Genomic DNA, 20,168 nt, shown 5'->3' on the forward strand with positions numbered 1-20,168 from the left:
TGGGGGCAGGGCTGCCTCACGGGGCTGAGTTCCCTCAGGGGGTTTAATGCAGAGACCTTCAACAATGGATCCAGGCTCCTGCCTGCTTTGGGAGCCCCTGTCTGCTGCTGCCCTGCTGCTGCCTCCCGAGGGGGCCTGAGTTATGGGGACACCCCACTCCCCTCTCGACCAGCCAAAGAGACCCTCTCACCAACCCTTGTCATCTGTGGGTGGAGGGACCTGTGCGGCCACTGGAGATTCTGTCCCTGAAGCCTGCTTGGATCTGCTCCCCTCGGTGCTGCGCGGCCAAGGCAGGGATGGGCTCTGGTCCAGGTCTGGTGCATGATGGACCTTTCGTGTCAGGTTTTCAGGTCTCTCTGGAACAGAAATCTTGTCTGCTCTGTTGTTCTGTGGCTTCTGCTGCTCCAGAATTTGTTGGGAGTTCTTCTTTACAGATATTTTATGGGCTGTGGGTTCGGAGCTAGCGTATGTGTGTCTTTCTACTCCACTGTTTTGGCTCCTCCCCCAGGAACCTGTTTTGCCAAACTTGGACACCTCATTTAACTTCTCAGAATCTCATATCCTCACCACATCTCCTATTGGTCATATATTCCACCTATCCTACCTAAGAGATGTTGACTTGTTGACAATATTAGTAATAAGTGACAAATAAGGCACTTTAATAACTGTCATATTTGAGTCTCAAAATAACCTTTTGTGAGTACTTAAACTGAGGCCCAGAAGTTTGGAGATAATGGAGTACTCAGGACCTAGCAGACTTAATTTGTAAATCAACTTTTAAGTGTTTCCTCAATAAGTACATTTCTCCACAAAGTTTTTAGCCTTATGTTGGAAAGAAACAATTTTATTTAAATTATCATTATTTTATATCGAAGTTATTTCTAGCTTAGAGAGAACCCAAACTGGTATAGTCCTCTATCCCTTTTGCCATGAATCTACCCCAATACTGTATGATTTGAGGTTTTAAAGGAACATTGAACAAAGATAGGTGTTAAATACAGTTTAGGTTAAAATTAAAAAATGCTAGAATAGCCAAGTCACCTGGATCATTCCACTTATTTCTGGAGCAAACAAAGGGACCTTCTCTCTTCCATCTGTATTTTAATCATTTGTCAGTGGAAAAGGATAGGGTCCACCCCAATCACTTCACCTTGGTGGGAAGGCAGTGAACTAGACAAATAATTGCTCTGTCTCAAAAGATTGGATGCCACCCTTAATCTATTTCCTTAAGAAAGGCCCTTTTCTCCTTGATCTATTATTTAAGGATTTTGGAAACAGCTTTTTAGAGTCAAGTTATTTCTTAATGATTCTAGAGAGATAATTTTAAAAAATATCCTTCTAATATATTTTTGGGGTTCTCTTGGTAAGCATACTAGAGTTGTTTGTCATTTCCTTCTCCAGTTCATTTTACAGATGAGGCCAACAGGGTTAAGTGACTTGCCCAGGGTGACACAGCTAGTAAGTGTCTGAGGCTAGATTTGAACTCAGAAAGATGAGTCTTCCTGACTGGTAATCTATCTCCTGTGCCACTTGGCAGCCCCTTTATTTTAGTACTCTTCTTTTAAAACCTTGATTGAAAGATGATTTTTATTCACTTAAAGACTATTTTTTTTCTGGTTCCTTACAGGTTTCCTTTTATCCTGGCAGACATTATCTCCCACCACCTTCCCACCTTCCTTCCTTCCTTCCTTCCTTCCTTCCTTCCTTCCTTCCTTCCTTCCTTCCCTTCCTTCCCTTCCTTCTTTTTTCTTTATCTTTCTTTCTTAATTCTCTTTCTTTCATTCCTTCTTTTTTACAGTCATCAATTTCACTTAAAAATGATTATTTCACCATAACCCAACATAAAATGCCTTGAAAGCCCATCCCTACAGATTAAACTATGACCTTTCAATTAAATGGCAAATTAGGCTCAAGGACAATTGATACATTGGGGCAAGCTCTTGGTATATCTGATGTTGGGCATCATAGATATCCTATGATCTTCCAGTCGTAATAGTAATCACAGGGTTGCCTGATGACAAGGCAAAGGGCAGGCAAGCAGGAAGCCTGGGAGGGATCTGAAGCTAGCCAAAGGCCTTGATTTCAGGAAGTGTGACCAGTGTTAAGGCCAGCAGCCTTTAGCAAAAAGGGAGACTGGGCAGTGACCTTAAATGAGGCAGGAGAAGGAAAAAGAAAGAGGTTCAATCAGGAGGGAACCAGCACTTTAGGGCAAATAAAACATAGACCTGCCAAGTTAGCAGTTGAGGATTTAAAAAAAATAAATGATGATCTTGCTTTTTTTAATATCAATGCTCTGAATCTTTTTATCATTTACCTAAAGAACTGTTAATTCATCTTTCATGAATACATTAGAGCAAGAGAGTTTTCCCATAGGCAAAAGCATTATACTTATTTGCAAATGTCTTACATAATGATGTGAATGCTATGCATAGAGATATGTTTTGGTGAAAGTTTAGCAACAGTGCCAAGAGCTTTCCATTGTTTCCTTAAATACTCAACTGTAAAAAAAAAAAAAAGGAAAAAAATCAGGTTATATTTTTTTGACAGTCATTTTTCAGTTGCTGGGAAAGGTTGATATGTGTCTTTAGAATTCAATAGACAGGTTAGTTACACTGATTGTTGGCTAATGGACAGGCAGCATTTGTTCCTTACCTAAATGAACCTGCTTCATGTTCTAATTGTAAGTTCCAATAACTTTATTTTTTTTTAAAATCCGTTTATTCAGGAAACAATGCCAGATTTTTATTGGCTCTTCAAAAGTGTTATTAATATACCATGGAGTGAAAATGAAACTGGAAATCACAGCTGCAGACCCAGAATTTATTGTCATCGTTTTATTTTGCTTGTTATGGCCTACTCTTGTCTAAGGGTGCTCCAGTAGCAGCAGATGCTGAATTCATGAAGAGTTACATAAGGACCTTGTTGTCAAACATAAAAACAACCCATTTAGTGCCTGCTTTGCATCTACACAGGAATTTCCTTTTCATTATCCACCAGCTCCTAGAAGCTTATTATAGCCATTGTTTAATATGTGCTTGGGTTTTACAAATGACACTTGTACAAGCCTCATGGGGCTCCTGAGAGAAGCAGGGCTCCTCTCCTTCCTCCCCTTGTGTCATTTCTGTTGTGAACCTTTATAATTAGCCACTTAACAAATTGAGGAAAATGAACCTTTGGCTGCAAAGTGCACCCTCAAGTTAAGTCAACCACATGGCCAAACCAGATAGATGGGGGGGGGTGGGGTGAAGTCCTTAAATCAAGGTTCGTATGCTTGAAGGGTTAAAAAAAAAAAAAAAAGAATCCTCAGGGACTAATGGTCCAAAACAGGGACAGTGCAAGTGATCCTTGGGATGGCAAACTATCCAAACAGATATTAGCATAATCAGGGTACAGGATGTCAGGAAATGTGCATACATTGCCAACAGTACTAATGACTATTTCTTCTTCATTCTTTTCCTTTGCAGTGGGGATAATGCAGGTAACTCAGAAATTGGCCATTTTGTTAGGAAAACAAAAACACTCAAACTTAGAAGATACATGTAAAGAAAATGGACTCAGATCTTAGCTGGTGAGTATTCATGGAAAATGGCACTCTTTTAAACCCTTAGTGAAGGCAAGCATATCTGTAGTGGTAATTTGTGGAGGTGAATTTAAAAGTCAGGTACTATCTATAATGATAATTATTTTTGGATTACTAATAGGTTTCTAAATGTGTACTTCAGAGAACATATAATCTCAAAGTCCAATATGCATAAAAGAATTCTTCAAATTCACATTCCTACAAAATTTCATCTTTCATGTATACTGATTTACTCTTTTATAGCATATTAACTTAGGGTTTTATATTTAATTTTCTAAATTATTAAATAAAGGGAAGGAAAAATCTCTACCCCATTTCTTCTATTAAGGACTGACTTCAGCAGAATATTGTATATTTAGTGCCTTATTCAATACATAAAATTCATGTAATACCAATTTCCTTAATGTTAGCTCACTCTTCTTCATCTACCTTTTCTCATTGTTAATTTTTTTAAAAAATACTTTTGAAAGCTTTTCTTAGTTATTATCCCCTTACTTTGAAAGATGAAGCTACATTGATTTAATGCCATATCTAAGTAAAAATGCATAAGAAGATTTTTATATCCAAATGGGGAGAGGGGAGGAATTTCTGCTTAATAAAAAAGTTTTAGAAATTAGAGTTCTAAAAGATGAAATTTTTCAAGATGATGTACCACTTTCTTCTTTATGATGAAATCAGATTCTTTTTGCAACTAGAGGACAATAAAACAGAGAGGACAAATTGGTTGGGAGGATCAGTGAAACAAAATATGATATCAGAAAAAACAACTATTAATTGACAAATTCAAATAAATTTCATTTGCATTTAAAAACAAGTATTATTAATTAGAGAAACTTAATTTTTTTTTTTTACCATACTCTTGGAGAAGTACAAATGTTTTCTCTGTGTTCAAAATAGGAAAGAAAACTGAGTCTATAAACTTTAGGCCAGTGAGCATATCTTGGACTGATACAAAGAGCTATAAAATGAAATGGCAATCACAGAAGCCAACACAGCTTGACAGATTTATTACCTCGCTAAGTAAGAGAGACAGAGGGAGAAGGGAAGACAGACACAGACAGAGAGACACAAACAGAGAAAGACAGACAGAGAGAGACAAAGGGAAGAGACAGGGAGAAAAAAAGAGAGAGAGAGAAGAGGAGAGACAGAGACAGAAAGAGAACAGTGACATAGACAAAGAACATCTATTAAAAGCTTGTATACTCTCAGACTTTGTGCTAAGTACTGAGGACACATGACGTGTAAAAGCTAATAAGATAGTCTTTGCCCTCAAGGAGTTTATATTCCAATGGAATATGGAAAAACATAAAGAAGCGATAGAAATGGAGTCATAGGTGAGGTAGGAGAGATTCTAGGAAGTATCCAAGAGATTCTAGGAAGTATCCCAGTTAAATAATGTAAAAAAAAAAAAAAAAGATAATTAGAGCTTAAAATAGGATCCTAGTTTCTGGTGGGGCAAAATGGTCATAGAGTAAAGTTGTCATAGTAGGGAGACTCTAAGGAGTGTTATATATAGAACTTACTGAGATTTCATCAAAACCTTTGAAAATAATAATAACTAACAGTCACATAACGTGTTATGTGTTACAAAGCACTTTACATGCTATTGCATTTGATCCTAATAGCAATCTTGTGAGGCAGATCCTATTATTATACTTATTTTACAAATGACAAAACTGAGGCTTGAGAAAAGTAAAAATGACTTGTATAGTTATCACTCAACTAGGGTCTAAGGCAGGACTTGAACTTGTATCTACAGCCAATTCTTTATCCTTTATGCCAAACTGTTTATCATGTTATTATTACAAACCAGAGATATGTTTTAGACAGCTGGTCAAAATAGAATTGGTTGAATGATTAATCTCAAAGAGTAGTTATTAATACTCAACTGAGGGCAGCTAGGTGGTACACTAGAGTACCAGGTCTGAAGTTAGGATGATTCATTTTCATGAGTTCAAATCTGGCATCAGACATTTACTAGCTGTGTAAGTTTGGGCAAGTAACTTAACCTCTGCTTTCCTCAGTTTCTTTATCTGTAAAATGAGCTGGAGAAGGAAATAGCAAACAATACCAGTAACTTTGTCAAAAAAGTCCCACAAGGGATCACAGAGTTGGACTTGACTAAACAACAATCATATCTATTTGAAAAGAGGTCTACAGTAGAGTTTGGCCTTGGGTTAACATTTTTATATATGCCATGGACAATGACCTGGGTATATTCTTATAAAATTTGCAGATGATACAAAGCTAGAAGAGAGGAATAGCTAATGCCTAGGATGACATAGTAAGGATTCATTCTTAGGGTAAAAAAATTCATTGAATGATCCCTTTTCTCTCCCATTGACATCTCAAAATCTCTTTATCAGTCTCATTTTCTCCTCCTTCCCTCCACTTTCTAAGAAAGAGATAGCTTTTCTTCTCAAAGGCCAATCCCAGTGCTTGTATCTTTAATCCCATGCCCTCCTGTCTACTTCAGAAGATTATCCCACATTCATCCCACTCCTCTTCTCTTCAGTCTCTCCCAATCTACTGACTACTTACAAAGTAAATGTGATAATATTTGTAAAACATGCTCAGCACAGTGCCTGGTACATAGTATGTACTTTATAAATACTTCTCCCCTTCTCTTCTACCTACACTAGCTGTGTGACCTTGGGCAAGTCACTTTACCCCAACTGCCTCATCCTGGGTCAACTCCAGTCATCCTCATGAATATCTGGTCACTGGATTCAGATGGCTCTGGAGGAGAAGTGAGGCTGGTGACCTGCACAGCCCTCCCTCACTCAAAACAAAGTCAAGTGCAAGTCATGTCATCATTTCTCTGATGGCATGGTCTTCTTCGGCAACAAAGGACAAATACACACGTATCCAAATATATCCTTGCCTATACTTAATAAACTCTTACCTTTTATCCCTTCAAACTGTGAACCTCTATCTCACCTCCTGTGTGTAATAGTCAAATTTCAAGAAAATCAGTCTATGCTAATTTCCTCTATACTCACCTCTTGTAATCCTGCTTCTGACTTCACCACAACTGCAGTTGCTTATTGAAAAGTCACCAAAGATCTCTTAATGACCAAATCCATTGTTTTGTTCTCAGTCTGTATTCTTCTTGACTTTTCTTTCTGTGCTATTTGGCATTGCTGACCACCCTCTGTTCCTGGATACTCTCTTCTCTCATGAAAGTGTTTTCTTTTGGTTCCCCTTATTCCTGTCTCATCACTGCAATTTTATTTTCCTTTGCTGAATAGTCAAGCGCATTCCAGCCCAAAACCATGGAATGGAAGAGTAAGCCTATCCTATGCTGTCTTCCCATCATTTGCCCATCTCCCTCCATCTACGGTTCCTCTCTTAGGGATCTGAGTTTCTATAATTGTGATCTCATTTTCTGTTGTATATTTCTGAATAGATTTTCTGTAGGTATCTCAATATCTCAAATTCAACATGTCAAGAAGAAAACTCATCATCTTTCTCCTAGAAACAATCTCTGTAACTGCCAAATTTCCATCAAAGGTAATTAACATCATCCCTTTAGTCTCCCAAGTTTACAAACTTTGAGTCATTCTTAACCCTTCCATTTCCCTTACCCTTCATATCCAATCCGTTACCAAATTGTGTTAATTCAACTTCTTTTGTATCTAGCCTCTTCTCTTTACTCACATGGCCACCGTGAGTTCAGACCCTCATCACTTCTCACCGGGACTATTGCAATAGTCATCTAACTGCACCTCAAGTCTCTCTCTTCTCTCATCCATCCTCCACTTACCTGCCAAAGTGATATTCTTATGGCATGTTTCTGACCATCACTGCCTTCATCAAAAAACCCTAAGCAGAGGGTTCCTAAACTGGAGTCTGAGAACTTTTTAAAATATATATATATATATATATATATATATTGATAATCATTTCAATAGAATTGATTTTCTTCATATTCTTTATGTATTTTATGCATTGAAACACATAATTCTGAGAAGAGGTACATAGGCTTCACCAGACTGCCAAAGGATCCATGAAATACACACAAAAATTTTAAGAAACTCTATTTTAATGATGGGGCACCTAAGTGATGCAATGAATTGAGCATTGGGTTTGTAATCAGGAAATCTCATCTTCCTGAGTTCAAATCCAGTCTGTGACCCTCAGCAAGTCACTTAACCCTGTTTAGCTGGGTTGGGGTGGGGAGAACATAGGGGGTAATCCATGCTGGGTAGAGTCTAGTCCAACTTTCACTGTGAGCATTTATACCTCAGAAATCAGCAAATGCTACAAATCAAGGCATGATTTATTGTTTTGTTGATTGTCTAGACTTACTGACAAAACTAGTAGAGAAAATGGTAATAATGCAGATTAAATTTAAGTGCCATGAAAAAAAGAAGTGTCATGGGCACATTTTCCCCCTGAGAGTCAGATGTTAAATATTTACCAACATACTCCCAAGTTTTACTTTCCCCATCTTGAAAATAGGTGTAATGACACCTATATTATTTACCTCACAAGACTGTTGGGAGAATAAAAACAGGCAAGTGTATATAGTACTTTGCAAGTCATAAAGAACTATTTAGAGTTCAGTTATATTGATAGTCTCAATGTATTCAGCTCTCATCAGACCACAGATACAGGAGGACTATCTTCATTTTGGGTGACCCATTTTAGGAAAGGAGAAGGGAAAGGAATAAACATTGATTAAAGCATCTACTATGTGCCAGCTACTGAGCTCACCTTTTTACTGATGTTATCTCATTTTATTCCCTTAGCAATCCTGTGAGGTAGATGTTATTATGGTCATCACTTTATAGTTGAGAAAGCTGAGGCAGACAAAGGTTAAGGGATTTTCCCAGAATCTGAGGGTAGATTTGAATTTAGATCTACCTGACTTAAGGTGCGCTGCTACATCTATATTAATAATCTGGAGACCTTCTGAAGAAAAATCAGAATTTCCTCAAAATGATAAGACATGGATTATAAAGGTATTAAGTTGAGATTTGAACTCAGGTCTCTGACTCCAGATGCAGTGTTCTTTCCAACACTTCACACTGCCTCTTTAGCTAACTTCTATCACAGGGTTTAGTTCTTGTCAGTCACATATCCTCTTGATCCTGCTCCTTATCATATCTTTTGTTATTACCTTCTACAGCTGTAGCTTCAATGTCACCAGATTCATTAGGTGACACAAAAACATAACCTGATCTATCATTAGCAGGCATTTCAAATAGGATATCGCTTCTATTTTCCTCAAAATTTGGTCTCTGGGACTCAGATCAAATTAAAATTTAAAATAGCATCAGACCCTAAAATATCTCTTTTGAAAGATGGACAATATATTGTTTCCTTCATATTTTGTGTCAGTTAATAGCACAATGAAGTTGTTATCATGATTTTCGGGGATGATTTCTATGCTTTCTAGGATTCCCCAGACCCTCATGTTTGGAGGCTCACGTCATATAAGTAATAAAGCTAGAAACCAGCTCTAGGTGAGGAATATCTTGCACATAATAGGCACTTAATAATTGCCCACTGAATTGAGTTAAGGAGAATTGCTTACAAAATGTAGCTCTCCCTTCTAATATCACACCCTGAAGACCCTTCTCCCAAATATGTATAGTCAAGCAAAAAAAAAATTCCTTCATTAGCCATGTCCAAAAATGCATGTCTCACCCAGGTTTTTGAGTCCATGATCGTTTGAGGAGGTAACTGACATTCCCTGTCATTGGTACTCTGGCATCACGGTTGATCATTGCTCTGATCAGAGTTCTTCAGTGTTTCAAATTTTTTCATTTTCACAAAACTGTTGCTATTATATGAGTTGTTCACTTCAATTTTCATTAGTTCATACACTCTTTCTATGTTTCTCTGAAGTTGTCCCTTTGATCCTTTCTTACAGCACAAAAATATTACTTTATATTCATGCACTGTAATTTTTTCAGCCATTCCCATGTGGATAAGCAATCCCTTAGCTTCCAATTCCTTGTCATTATGAAAAGAACTTCTATAACTATACAAATGGATTCTATATCCATATGACACATATCCATATATCTAGTAATGCTACTGCTGGGTGAAAAGGTATCAATAGTTTACTAACTTTTAGGGTATATCTCCAAATTATTTTTCCAGAGTTACTGAACCAATTAATATCTCTACCAACAGTTCACTAGTGTTTGGGATGGGTGCAAGTACTATCTTGAAAACTTTCCTTTTGGGGAAAGTGAGTTGGAGCATTTTTTCATAAGGTTATTTATAGCTGGGAGTTTCCCTCTTAAGAACTGCCTGTTTATATGCTTTGACCATTTATCAATTGGAGAAGGCTTTGATGACCGTCTTTTCACATCTGTCTGCAGTCACTTTCTTTGTCATTATCTACCACCACTCTCTTGCCTACTGCCCTTGGGTTCTGTGTACACTGTTAATTACTCTAGTTTCCAGTGGATCTTCTAATGGCTAGGATGCATGTCCTAGATTTATACATTCACTTGGGCACCCATCTTGGATTATTCACTTAATTAAGCAGGAAAGAATAAATACAGCAGAAGCTGTATTAAGGGATCCAGAATAGACAGTTAGGATGTGGTATATCCATCTTTTACCTAATCCTTCAGCTTACAGAAGTCCTTGTCTCATCACCAGGAGGGAAAAGAGACTGAGAGATTAAACGTTTGTCCTTTTTGTATATGTACTCGGTTATGGTTCAGGATGTTCTGAGTCATTGATTTTTCTGGCTCCAAAGCCACTTAGAAGGGAGATTTTGTGTCATCACACAGTATCAGCCAATACATGGTTCAAAACAGGCTTCCAAGGTTCCTTACATTGGCTTGGAATAAGGATGGGAATAAGTATACCAAAATGGAAGGGAAAATTCCAGCATACTCTTTTACTGGGCCCTCACTCCCCCATTACAAAAATAACAGAAAACTCTAAGCTCTCTGCCTACAGCCTAAAAAGGCTGCTATAGTCGTAACAAAGATGATGAGGACAGCTAATAGCTAACATTTATAGAGCTTTTACTATGTGCCAGGCACTATGCTAAGTGCTTTACAAATATTACATGATTTGATCCTCAGAACTCTCAGAGGTAGGAACTGACGTATCTGTATGATGATAAGTTCTATCTCCTACCAGAACTAAAAACGTATTTTTGTTCTTTTTATGTAAAATGTTCTCCCAATGAAGTTGGAATTTAGGAAAGGTGGCTGAGGAGTGATAGTCTGACCATTCAGGAAATGTGTGAGCATGTCAGGCACTTTCTGACCTCTGATTCCTCTCATTCATTTCCCTAATGTGGAATGCTAAAGTTCTTGGGCCAAGTTCAAAGCGCCATGCTCGAGAGGCCTTCCTTAACCAATCCAACCCTCACTCTTGGCTTCTTCTTTGAATCCTATAGCAATCTCGCAGTCAAGACTATGAAAATTGGTGCCACTCTCATTTGGCACTCAGATGCTACCTTTATCAGCTCTCATGTATTTCTGTTTTATCTTAGCACCTATGAAAGATTCTCAAGGAAGAGAACATGTTTTATACTTATTTGTACATCCAGAACCTACTACCATGTTTACCACATAATAATCATTCCAAGTTTTTTAATGACCCTTATATTTCCCAGTGAATAGAGGAATCAGCCAAAACTGGGTTCAAATCCCCTCTCTGACACATCCTAGCTATGTAACCCTTAGAAAAACAGTTAACCTTACAAGGCTCTAGACAACTCTCCAAGACCATAAATTACAGAGAAGGTGCTGATTTGCATTGATAGAGGAGTTTTCTCACATGAAGTCTCCTATATCAAAGAAATTACAAGTCCCTATCCCTATTGCATGTAATATTCTTAGGCCACAGTAGACCTATCAGAGATTTAAGGAAAGTCTTATCTCATTACATTGAAGTGGGGCATCTGTTAATGAATTTCCTAGCTTCTGACTCTGGAATTAACCTGCTAAGGTGGTCATTCTATCTGTAGGAACTTATGAAAACCTAATTAGCTTAATGGAGTGAAGAGGAAGCTGTCAGCAGCCACCTTGGATCTTAATGGAGTACTGATAACACTTTCACTGTCTGAGAATCCTGCCCTGCTTTGCGAGGATAGAACAAAAGTCAGGACTGGTTTTAAAGTTCAAGTAAGACAGGATAATAAATGTGTTTAGCAACAGGATGGAAATATATGTGCATACTATCTTACATTTATAGGCACTTCACTAAAAATTACACCTGCCCATAGAACAAAATGTGGCCCATAGTACAGAAAGTTCAAGTACATGAGGAGTGAGTATGTCTATTTGTAAAGAGTAACACACTGTAACACTTAAGAATTATGTTCTTCCTTTCATCCGGTTTTCTTTCAGGGAATTAAACACTTCCCTAAGGAACTTATAAATTCCTAAGATCCAGATTTTATGACATAGGAATGGCTGATTTATTCCTGAAGTCGGGCAACAAGTGACAGTATTCCTGAAAGAGTTGAGACCTCTCTTGCCTTAGAACCATAGTAGTGGTTGGGGGAGGGGAGAAGCAACAGTGGAATCCATCACCTTACTGTGTTTTTCTCACAACATCCCTGTTAAGTCTGAAAGACATGATAGAACAAGAAAGGCTCCAGAAATCTCAGTAATTACAGCTAAGACTTCTATACATTGGGGTGGGAGGGTTCTTAATCTGGATCCACAGAGATTTCAGTTGGTACCTGAACTTGGTTGGGAAAAAATTGCATATCTATTTGCATTAACATCTAACTAAAATTTAGAATTTTCTTAAATTATGAATTTTTAAAAGAAACATTCTGAGAAAAGGTTTCCTAAGCTTTACCAGACTACCAAAGAATCCACGATACAAAAAAGGTTAAGAACCCCTCTTCTAGAGTTTCCTTATAGACTAATTCATTTCATCTTTGCAACAATCCTGTGAGGCATATAGGGCAGGTTATTTTTCTGTCCAGTTCACAAATGCAGAAACTGAGGCCCAGAAAAGTTAAATACCTTGCCTAAAGCCACTTAGCTATTAAGTGGTCAAATTAGGACTAGAATTGAGAGCTTTTAATTTCTACTCAGTTTTCCTCTTCTCTGTCATGATGCCTCTTTTCTGATGCAAAAGGAACATAGGAAGGTTTCCTGATGCCCACTACAGTGTTTTGTCCATTAGAGGGTGTGGCTTTGAGACATTTCATTATTTTCAATAGGTTTAAAAAGTTCACGGAGACCAGATTGGGAAACCCTGGTTTAAATGGATTAAGGCAACTACATGACCTTGATTAGCACTGTATACCAAAAAGAGCACTGGATTTGGAGACCAGAGTTAGGGCAAATCTTGTCTCTGATGCTTAATACTTGTTTGACTATAGGTAAATGACTTAAGCTCCTGAGCCTCAATTTGTGAAACGGGGATAATACTACCTAACTCATAGGATTGCTATGAGGGAAATATTCTGTCAATGTTAAAGGGCTATAAAAATGCAAGCTATATTAGTATTAATTTAGGGATGGCACACCACTCTTCTCCCTCCCTATTACCTATTCTGAAATTCCTATTCTAAAACTGTCTTTGGTTAGCAATTACCACTTCCATCATGAGGCATTTGACGATCATGCACCTTTCACTGCTATTTCTATTTCAGTTGTCCCAAAAACAATGTTCTCAGTGCCTTATTGGTGTGTAATAAATGTTTATGTAAATGATGATGAATTATGATTTAAAATAACAATTTTAACAGGCATTAGTGATAACTAACTACCCCCCTTTTCCTCTTCCTGAAGTGGAAGCATGTTTCCTTATACTGTGAGAAAGTTTGAGGCCCTCGTCATAGCAGGACTATCAGTTTGAAATAGATAATGCTGAACTTTCATTTCCAGAGTTGTCAAGTGAATAATATTCCCAAGATAGTAAATGTTTGTAAAAAAAAGAAGACTGAGTGCAGAAATGTATTGCATCTTTTCAAAACACTATGACCGTTTAGTAATTTTATAACTTCTTCTATCAATTTTGCATATCATTCATTCTCAGTGGCAAGTTGAGATCTTAAGAATACAAGTCTTAACTACACAAACATGATAAATAGAAACAAATTAGACGTATTACTCTATCTAGCAGGAGGTATTGACCTATTCTAAAATGCATTATTGGACCAATTTTAAAACAAAAGAATCAAAGTCATTGATTACTGGTTGTGGGAATGTTGCCTTCATCAATAGCTGAGGTATTTTGAACTCTTTTCAGGATGCAATGTAGAGAACTGAACTGCAGTCAAATAAACATCATTTTTAAGCAATGAAAAAGAAAGAAAATTTATATATATATATATATACACATAAGCATGTATATATATTTCTAAAGAGAACAGTTTAAACTCTGACATTTTAAAATTTGAAGCAAAAGAATTTTGTTAAGTAAAAGTTTTAACTGCATTAATTTACCTATAAAATGAATTACCTGGATGTCTCAGTATCAGCCTAACTGAGTGATGACAGGCTAGGCACCAGACTCGTCACAGTGTGAACAGTTTTTCAGCCACAGTCCTTCTCAAAATCTAAATCAAAGAGAGTATTACCATCTCCATTGGGGAAGAGAACTTCTTGATGGCCAAAATTACAAATCCTTAAAATATCCTTGTCCATTAACAATAAAGTCTTTTTCACCTTGCAAAAACGTTTTCCCTTCAGGAGATTATTCTGAGAAATGAATTTCAAAATGTTTTAGGGAGAAAAAACTAGTAAATAAGCAAAATCAATTGCAGAGACAAAATCTCCCTCCCCAGGTGTCAAGACTATAAGTGTTTTGAATGGTAATGCTGCTGCTACATTTAAAAGAAGGGGGTATTACTGTGATTTGGGCTTTCGCATAGAATATACTTTAGAAAGCATCTTTTTTTTCAACAAGCCTGTCCCTGACACATAGCAGTCTTATTCCATGCATTTCTTCTGCTTCTTAAATCGAATACTTTTTTTTTTTCTGGGGGAACTGGATAGATCATCAAAATCTCAAGTAAACAATTCCTTCTTTTCCTGTTGAAAAACCGATAGAATTTTTAGTCCTGCCCAAGTTGTCTAATTGTATAAGTAGAGGGCTATTTATGGAGAAGAAAAGGTAACACGATAACTTGGGGACTGAAATCAAAGTTAACACAGGCTACATCTCTCACTCAGGAAAATCTCCCTTTGATTTAAAAAATTGTTAACGTCTTTGACAATTTGTTATCCCACCCGTCTCCTATCCGATTTTTTGTGAGTTAGAGATATTCCTTCTTCTTAAACAGGTCTAGGGGCCCGTTGAACATAGAGCAGACCGTGTGATATCAGTCTATTAGCCAGCCCCCTCCTTCAGCTCAATGCATATTAATGGAAGTCGTCCAAACTCTACTTCTCCTCTCCTCACTTAACAAGCGTAATAATAAATGAATATTTAAACTAGCTGCAGATATATTAAATGGAAACAAATAGGTTTCATTTGTAACAAGTGCACACAGGTTAATTAACAAGAAGGAGCTTTTGTGTTGAAACAAGACTCCCTGATGCCGTGCGTGCAGGTGCCGTTAAGGGCCAATGGAGCTCCATAGGATAATTAGGGAGTACCATTGTGCTTTTCCGTTTGTTAACAAAGTGCTGCCTGCGATTTGCCTAAACCTATAAACCATCATCTGTGATGCTCAGCAGCAATTAAGTGACAAATATCTTCTCATCGGAGACTGGGGAAAACAAAAGAGACATGAGAGCATTTAAGAAGCCAGATGGATGTTGTAGAATGTCCTCTCTTTCAATAACAGTATAAAACTGAAACATATTTGGTACAGGAAAGGAGTGGGGAGGGGAGTTACGCTAAAAAAAACCCACCACCACCCAAAACAAGTAAGATGGGCGTTCTGAATAACTGAAGGAGTGCCTGTTAGAACAGTCTTTGATTCTAAACTCTTGTAGTATTTAACAGGTCTGAGAGAGCTGGAGAAAAATGCCACTCCTCTCATTACTGAGTCCATTTCTTTCTTGGGTTCTGACTACACCCACAAATCGTAAACCATGGAAAGAAGAACATCTCTGAGTTTAGAGAGGAGAAAGGGCCGAACAAACAGCAGTGTTTTCTCTAGGGTATAAGGAACTAATTAGTTTCCCAGAAATAGCTTATTCCTGAAAATGAGAAATCAGCAAATGTCTACCCCCCCCCCTCAATTTCGCTCTCTGTCTGTCTGTCTGTCTGTCTCTCTCTCTCTCTCTCTTTCTCACACACACACACACACACACACACACACACACACAGAGTAATTTTCAACCAAGCAGTCCCTTCTCCACTAAACAAATTGATCTCAAAGTTTTGAGGATGTAACATTTAAAATGCTTCTGTAAGTATGACAATAATTCCAGGAGCTATAAACTTTACAAAGGCACTGTTGAATTAGCTCAATTAGTTGTCTGGTTGGGAGAACCTCCAAAAAGTTGCAGAAGCTCTTGTTTTTATAGTTAAGGTTCTTCAGGGCATTTAGTTGCCTACTTTCAACGATGTTGTCTGACCAGTCTGTAATTGGTAGAGCTAAAAGGCTACTCAGTAACATTAAAAAACACAATTATGAATGTATGAGTTCCACTAGCAAGTCAGTAGGTGGTTAGTTTTAGTTGTGTTTTTTTAACTTCATTGCCAAAATAATGGCATTTACAAATGTTTTCAGGAATCATGGAGAAACTACTGCTCAGTGTGTTTTAATATAGTATTAGGTCAACAGCTCTCTTGAAAGAACAAAATCAACCCAGGGCCAAACAGTCAGACAGACCTAATTAAATACTCCAGGAGTAAGGAAAGCAGTTAGATGACTAGAAAAGGCTTGACCCTTTTCTTTGTACTTTGCTGGATTTCTCACTACCTTTGCTACTTTCCTCTGGATTTATTTTTTTAATGAATTATTTAAAAACAGCCATTTCAGATCTACAATTAATTTTCAAAGAATTGACAACAGTTGGAAATAATCACAACTTGAACAGCTTGAAAGTGGTTCCTATCTTGTCAGGGAAATAGAATCTGTCCTCTGGTGACAGTCTCACTAATCCCCTCTTGGCATCTGCCCCTCTGCATCTTCTTTAAAATACCAGTGGTGAACCCCTATTTCCAACAGGGACAAAATGCAAATATCAGAAGGCAGCTTTCTTTGTTTACCTAGATATTTTTCCTTTTTATGAAAGGATGGGAACTCATGGGCTTCATTTCAGTAGGTTAAAAAATAGGTTATAGAGTGTTGGAACTTTTTGTTATTAAAGAGCATAGTCCTGTGAAGAGCTGAAATATTTGCCCTATACAGTGTCTTACAAAAAAGAAAAGAAAAGAAAGTGCTTAATAAACATTTTTTCTCTTATTATTACTTATAGTAAACTTGTGGAGTGGTTAGAACTCTACCCTCAGGAACAAGATCTTGAAATCATGTTACTTGTACGCTCTGTTTCTTATCATAGCATTAGAGGGTTGGAAGGGGATATAAAAAGGCCTTCAAATCCATCTCTCTGCCTTCAGGTAAATCTACAGTCAACTATCTCCAAAAGATGAGAATCTATCGTTGTTCAAAGGACCTCTGGAGAAAACTTCCTTCTGTATGCAATAGAAACATTTATCAATCTTCATAGCTAGGCAAAGTAACAGGGTAATAAACTAGAAGATGGGAAAACCAAGAAACTATGTGACTTGTCCAAAGTCACACAGTCAGTGACAGAGTTGGGGTAGGATCTGAACCTAGTGCCTCTGATCCCAAATCCAGGGCCATTTCTGTCACACCATCCTCTTATGGTTCATTTCCTTTGAAGGACTATAGACTTAAGGTGGAAAGAAACTTATATGACAGCCTTAACTGCCTATTTAAGATACCACCTCTTCACCATAGTCTATGACTCATTTAATTATAGGAAATTTGCACTGGCAAGACCCTTTGAAATCCTCTAGAGGTACTCAGAGAAGTGGATCAAGTAAAATATAACCCCCTAAAGGACTGTTTTTTGTTTTGTTATTGTATCCCAAGTAGCATGCACAATGTCTTCAGCACAGTTGGGACTAATAATTTTAAGGTTGAATGAGACTTACTTGCCCAAAGTCACACTAGCTCATAGGCAGCAAAACTGTGATTTGTACACAAGTATCTTTAATTAAGTCTAGTGTTCTTTCCATTGTCCAGCCTCCATTTGCCTCTACAGAATTTGAATGTCTATTTAACTATATAGTCAATATCCATATGGCTGGCTATTGTTGTGCTATGGATATAATTACATTTCAACTCTGCAATAATAAAGATAGCTAACATTTGTATGTTAGATAATATTTACACAGTACTTTAAGGTTTCCAAAACACTTCATAAATATTAGCTTATTTGATCCTTACAACAACCATCGAGGTGGGGGGATAGATATCATTAGCTCCTTTTACTGGTGAGGAGACTACGGTTGAAGGGGGTTGAGTAATTTGCCCAGGGTCCCATAGCAAATAAACCTGGTTTTGGACTCAAGTGTTCCTGAGTCCAAGTTCAGTGTTCTATGTCCACTGTGCAGCCCAGCCAGCAGCATTGCCTCTCTCCTTCAATTATCAATGCTCCATTAATACATAATACACAGGTGCATATGGGGCCATCACATATAGGAAACCACTCTATGTAATAATGTTCTTTTGGTATTGTAGCTTCTCATATGGAATCCAAGTGAGACCTAAACTTTACTGAATTTCACTTTATGGACTGTCCGTTGGTATTAGAGCAGAGATCTTGAGGCTTGTTCATTATTTAATAGCCATTCAACAGGGAGCACAATTCACAATTTTTTCTTTTCCAATTGGTGGTTCAGACCATTAAACCTAGACCTTCTTATATATTTGTCAACTGTAATGTTCATGGAATAGGAAGATCTTCCCTCTCCATTAATAGGCCTATGTAACCTGCTTTGAGCTGTGGCCCAGCTCATAGCTGTGAGATAGCCTGAGTCACATGGAGCCCATTGTGGGAGGAGCTTGCCCAGTGGAATTTTAGCTGCAATAGAATGTTGGGGAGAAGCAAGCATGAGCTTGGTGGAGGGAGGAATTATGCCTAGGGGAACTTGTTTGTGGGAAGAATGCTTAAGATGTCAGTGCTCTACCTCCTGGTATCCTAATAGTGATGTTCCAAATAAACATTTTGGTTTTGTCTTGGAGAAAGAAAGTTTATTATATTTTGAGAATCTACCCTGGAAGTAGTTATGCATATTCATTGCAGGTGCTATGGGTATTGTATTGGCATTACATCAACTTATTTTATTCTCTTTTCAATTTTCAGGGAATTTCCTTTCAACTTAGGAGCACCTTGATCATCTGTTGCTACTAGGTTGGTTTATTGCTATGACTCCTATTTTGAAGGGGACCAAAGGGGTGATTTTTCCACCAAAACCTCAACTGGGACAGACTAACTCCCTGGATCCCTTTCCCAGAGTAGAAGCAGCAAATACATACATACATACATACATACATACATACATACATACATACATACATATATTCATCCATCCATCCATCCATCCATCCATCTATATATATATATGTGTGAAGGTAAAACCTCTCTATGTGTATATATACATATATAAAATTCTGCATATATATACAATTCTTCCTACATAGGAAGAATTAATAAGTTTAAGTCTTTTGGGGGAGCTATATTAATGGAATGCTTTCCATATTTCAGGTTGTATGTGGAATGTCATTGGGTTCATTACTACTGGGGTGTTTTTTTAAATCCTTCTTTCCTTTTTTCACTAAAATGTGTGTGTATGTTTTATTAATGTTGCTGAAAATAAAAATTTAAGAATTTTTCACTGTCAGGATTTTTAAAAAGTGGTGGGGTCAATGACAACTATTCTTTGATCTGTTTCACAAAAAAAAAAATCATCATATCTTACAGTCTTGGTCAAATTCTGTTATTTTAAACACATTGGGACCAACTATATTATTTTGCTACTCTGAAATTTTGTCATATTTCTTGAAATTAGTGTATTAACTAAGGCTTAATAATGTGGTTTTCTTAAGAAGATGCAACAGTATTTTGCATAATCACCTTTTCGTACATAGATCTCAAATCTGGCATGAATTTTCAATCATTAAAATAAACTTGATCGAAAACAAGTTGCTAGAATGCTAATTTATATATCATATTAATATAATCTATTCTTAAACTGGAAGTTAGTGTATTCTGAATCAGACTTCAAAATATTTCTCTGTTGGTTATGTACGAAGAGCAATATGTTGTTATGGAGCAGGAGTAGTAGGTGGTAGGGGTAACAGCCTCAAACCTGACACCCCCCCCAAACTGTCTTCACTCTTGCTGTCACGAGCATATCTGTAAAGCTGGCTAAGACCTAGAATCCACCATCTCATGAACTCCTTATAAAAAGAGCCTCCTTTAACACCTCCAATCATGTGATCACAAAACAAGTCTTAACTGTGAACAAAGCATCTGACCATGGTTGCAACCTTCACCTGGAGTAAGATGGAAATTTTAGAATGTCAACTTTAAAGTCTTCTCTTTCAAGAGCACAATAAAACAGAAACAAATTTGGAATGAGGGTGGTTTTGGGTTTGAGGAGGAATTCATGTTTAAAAAAAAGATTAGGATGAGTTATTTGAAAAATT

The 20,168-nt window shown here is 37.2% G+C and overlaps 1 long non-coding RNA gene across 1 annotated transcript in view; it reads left to right on the forward strand.

The window, feature by feature from the left end:
* Nucleotides 1–19,615, forward strand: part of LOC140512817 (uncharacterized) — a 110,038-nt gene extending 90,423 nt beyond the window's left edge. Inside the window, exons 3-4 of the long non-coding RNA XR_011969940.1 lie at nucleotides 3,465–3,568; nucleotides 18,823–19,615. This is a non-coding gene — a long non-coding RNA (uncharacterized lncRNA). The remainder of the gene's footprint in view (nucleotides 1–3,464; nucleotides 3,569–18,822) is intronic.
* Nucleotides 19,616–20,168: the final 553 nt, after the last annotated feature.

Source organism: Notamacropus eugenii, chromosome 6 (genome assembly GCF_028372415.1).
Source record: "Notamacropus eugenii isolate mMacEug1 chromosome 6, mMacEug1.pri_v2, whole genome shotgun sequence".
NCBI classification, from domain to species: Eukaryota; Metazoa; Chordata; class Mammalia; order Diprotodontia; family Macropodidae; genus Notamacropus; species Notamacropus eugenii.